Genomic DNA, 4538 nt, shown 5'->3' with positions numbered 1-4538 from the left:
CATTCTAGCTTGATGTGTTTCTTGTGAGAAATCATTTGATAATCTGATGGGAGATCCTTTGAGGTAACTCTCTGTGTCTCCCTTGCAGCCTTTAAGATTCTCTCTTTGTTGTTAGCATTTGCTATTGTAATTACGACATGTCTTTGTGGGTCTTTTTTTGGGTTCATCATGCTTGGGACTCTTTGTACTTGTGTGACTTTTTCTTCCCCATATCAGGGAAGTTTTCTGTCTTTATTTCTTCAGCTTACATTTTGCTTCCAATTTTCTTACTTGCTGCTCTTCTTGTCCTCTGGCACCCTTATTATACATATGTTACTTCATTTCATGTTGTCCCGTAGGGTCTCCTCCTGCTTTTAATTTTTCTTTCTGTTTGTTGTTCAGATGGGGCTTATTCCTCTACCTTATCTTCTAACTCACTAATTCAGTCCTCCGCTTCTTCTAGTCTACTGTTTAAACCTTCCATCACATTTTTTATTGTAGCTATATCACTTTTGATATCTTCCTGATTTTTGCATAGATTGGTGATTTTCTCATTCATCTAGTTTATGAACTATATGACTGTTACTCTGAATTCTTTTTCTGACACATTGCATGCCTCAGTTTCACTTATTTCCTTTCTTGGCAGCTCTCTTTTTCTTTCCTCTGGGGATTGTTTTGTTGTCTCCCAATTTAGTTAATGATTTTCACCAACCGGTGGTCTGTGATGTCTGAAAGGTTGGCAACCGCTGATTTAAAGTGTATCTTTTTCCAAACTTTACTTTTAATCTATTTATATATATACTAGAGGCCAGGTGCTCAAAAATTTGTGCACTGCGGGGGTGGTCCCTCAATCTGGCCTGCCCCCTCTCACAGTCTAGGAGCCCTCAGGGGATGTCCTACTGACAGCTTAGGCCCGCTCCCTCTGTGGGAGGCCACTGGGATGATCAGGGGAAGGCACCGCCCTCAACACCCCACTGCTGCTACCATTGCCGGCCACAACAGCTGCGAGGCCTAAGCCCCAGGCCTTGCAGCCTCCAGACCTTGCAGCTGCCTGAGCCTATGGCTGCCATGAGCCCCAGGTCTCCCAGCTGGTCTGAGCCCACAGCTGCCATGAGCCCCAGGCCTCACAGTCACTGTGGCTTTGTCAGAATGGACGTCCAGTAGACATCCGCCCTAATTAGCATATTACCCTTTTATTAGTTTAGATATTTAAAATGGAGTTTTTGTACATAGTATATATCTGGAACTTAAATTTTTTATCCAGCCTGCAAGCTCTCTGTTTTAATTCATGTGTTAGACCATTCCTTTTAATGTTCATACAGTTGGATTAGAACTTACCATCTTGCCAGCTATTTTTTATTTTTCCTTAATTGAGCATTTTTATAATTCTATTTTATCTTCTTTATTGACTTATTTGTACCTTTTAAAAATTTTAGTTGTCTACCTTTAAGTAATATTACATTGTTTTACATGTAGTGTAAAGACTTTATAACAGTATATTTACAGATTGTTTCCATCTTTTGTGCTATTGTTGTCTTGTCTTTTACGTCTGCATGTGATGCTGTAAACATATAGTACATTGTTACTGCTTTGCTGTAAACATTCAGTTATATTAAGAGCAATTTAAATTTAGAAAAATTTGTTTTACCTTAATTTTTTCTATTTGTGATGCTCTTTATTTTTTAGTGTAGATCCAAGTTTCTATTTGCTACCATATTCTTTCTGCCTAAAGAAATTTCTTTAACATTGATTATGGTCTACTGGCAGTGAAACCCCTCCTTTTGTTTTTCTAAGAAAATCTGAATTGCTTTCATCTTTGAAAATTATTTTCAATGGGGATAGAATTCTGGGTTTGAGACTTTTTTGTTACTTTGTTTTTCAAATGTAGCATTTCATTCGTTCTTTTTTGTAGCTTCCATCTCTCATCTGAAGTTCCCCTTTGATATTGTATGTTGTCCACCTTTCCCATTAAAGTTTTTAACATATTAATTAGAATTATTTTAAATTATCTGTCAATTGTAGCATCTGTGTCATATTGACTGGTTCTGACTGCTTTTCCTCTTTTAAGTAATGTTTTTTTCCTTGCCTTTTGTGTGCCTAGTAATTTTTGTTGAAAGTTTGACATCTTGTACAAGGTGGCACAGACTAATGTAAATAGTATTTTTGCCTGGTAATGGGCATGCCACTCCTTCTGCTAGGCCTAGTATGGGAATATTTCTAGTTGGACTGGGTTTGAGAGATTTCTTGTTTGATGTGGCTACCCTTAGTGCACCAGAGGCATCAAATTCCTGTAGAGATACTTCGTGTTTGTATTGGAAGATGGACTGCAAGACCAATGCCTATTCAATTCTAATTTTAGGTCTTCTCTTTGTATCATGCCTCACAGATGGTTGCTCTGTACATTGTTGTTCTGCTGCCTCTCTCCTAGCAGTATTTTGTGGTCACTAGTCACATAAAGCTTTTTAGCTTGGCATTAAGGGGTGATGAGGAGATTGTGTGCCATCACTGTGTTAATCTAGCCTCAGTCTTCTACAGGTACTGTGTTCTTAAATTTCTGGGCTGTGGCCCTCTCATTCTCCTTCCTATCCCCCTTCAGCTGATAATCTATTCCTCCTCAAGGAGTAGAGTTGTATCTTCTCTCCTATTAATTTCCCTTCCTCACAACAGTGAGTTTCTAAGGGCAACCATGCGTATTGCCTTTCCCAATACAGGGAAAGGTTTTTCTCTTCTAGTGGAGAGAGAGGAGATGGATTCAGATGGAATTCCTTGCCCTCCTATATGGCTGCTGCTCCTTTTCTCCTAGCTCTGGACCACAGTGGACACTTGGTGCTCTTTTCTGTGAACACTTCGGTGGGGTTCATGGCATTGAGCTGCAAGAGAGTGTAGCCCCAGAGTATGTACACAATCGTGCCAGTCCACACTTGACTCTCATCAATCTTTCAGCTACTTAGCAGACTTCCATTGCCCAGTATCCTGTTGTATCTATCCCCGATGAAAGAAGCTTGTGTCTTCAGTCTTCCTACAGACACTGTCTCTGCTTAAAGTTTGAGCTATTTGATTAGCTGGGACCTGAGCTTTATGATGAATTTTGGAAAAGTCATAAATTTAAAGTTAGGCCCACCCACTTTTTAAAAAAGAAAAAAGTAATAGTTTTTAAGGTAAAGTAACTCCCTACTTTGCAGCAGGTTGGTCTGTAATGAAATCAGCCCCCTCTTGGTTCCCTGTCCTCCCAGTAATCCAGCTTCTTCTGTTTTTATTTTCTACTTTCCCCTTTAAAAGAAAAGGCCTCTCTAAAAATATATCTGATTTGCACTACTGTGGCAAATTTAAAACAAATTGGGAATGACTCTAATTTTAGAATTCCAGATATCAGACAGTTTAGGGGAGGTATTATTGAAGCAGAGATCAGGACATTTACCCAGAAATCACCCATTCCATTTCCAGCATTGGCACCCACTAGAACTTAATAAATTAGTATTATTTATTTATTACTTTACAACAAAATAGTAGAACCCTTAAAACAAAAAGCTTATGAAATCACATGTTAAAGGAACCTATATGCATATATTTTATCTTTGATCATTTTAATTATAAAATAACATGTGCTTGGGATAAACACATAAAAGCTGCAGTCTGTTACACCTTAGAAATTATTACCTGCAAATGTTGGTGCTGAGCTTTTGAAACTTTTCTCAAAGAACTTTGTAATATAGAAAAAAATGGTAAAATAAATTAATATACAGACCATTTGGGAAAGCCAGGAGATATACCGATTGCGTATTTCTTTACTTACATTTTCTTCTTTTTAAAAATGTACATATAAGTGCACAATGTATTTCAGCTAAACTGCACATGGTCTGGTATCTTCTCAATTCAGCTCAATGAGGAAGAAATGCCTGTAGGTGTTTTGTATTCTTTTCCTATTTAACTTTTAAATTTACTTTCTAAGTGAAAGAGCCTCTAACTTTGCAAGATGTTGACTAGATAAAGTTTATGAGCTAATGAAAATTTTGAGACTTTGTTGGACCATCTTGAAAATACCTCATTGGACACAGTCTCTCTCGCATGACCTTCTGAAGCTGTTGTGAATGAATTTTAGTTAAGATTCCCCTTCCTGGGAGGGGTGGATTGAATCATCATAGAACAAAAATGATAGGAAAATTTAACACTTAAGTAAAAGAAAGTAAAAGGAGACTTAAATATGAGAGACTATTACTAATCAGAGAACATACAAACATGTCAAGAATACTATTCAAGTATTAAGGAAAATTACTCTGCTTATAAATATGAAATGCCATTTTGTTTTTATTTAGTTTATTTTTAATCTGTTCAATAAAAGGGAAATACAAAGAACTATATATAAAGAACTCAGGAAAAAATTGTATTGAAATCTGTTAAATTTTTTAATATAGTTCAGTCTTTTCGGGGGAGGGGAGGATTTTATAAATATATTTGAGATCTTTATTGTGATGTTTTTTATATATGACCCTCTGCCTGTCTGCTTTTTCGAAGCTCATTTCATGTTCTGCATCTGCAACAAAGCCTGCCCTGGCCATGCC

The 4538-nt window shown here is 37.1% G+C and overlaps 1 protein-coding gene across 1 annotated transcript in view; it reads left to right on the top strand.

The window, feature by feature from the left end:
* HIVEP1 (human immunodeficiency virus type I enhancer binding protein 1) overlaps nt 1–4538 on the top strand; it is a 178630-nt gene that overhangs the window by 169866 nt on the left and 4226 nt on the right. The window lies entirely within an intron of this gene.

This window comes from Myotis davidii, unplaced genomic scaffold, assembly GCF_000327345.1.
Source record: "Myotis davidii unplaced genomic scaffold, ASM32734v1 scaffold62, whole genome shotgun sequence".
NCBI lineage: Eukaryota > Metazoa > Chordata > Mammalia > Chiroptera > Vespertilionidae > Myotis > Myotis davidii.
Note: the sequence above shows the minus strand (reverse complement) of the source record. Positions and strands in the feature narration are given on the sequence as shown.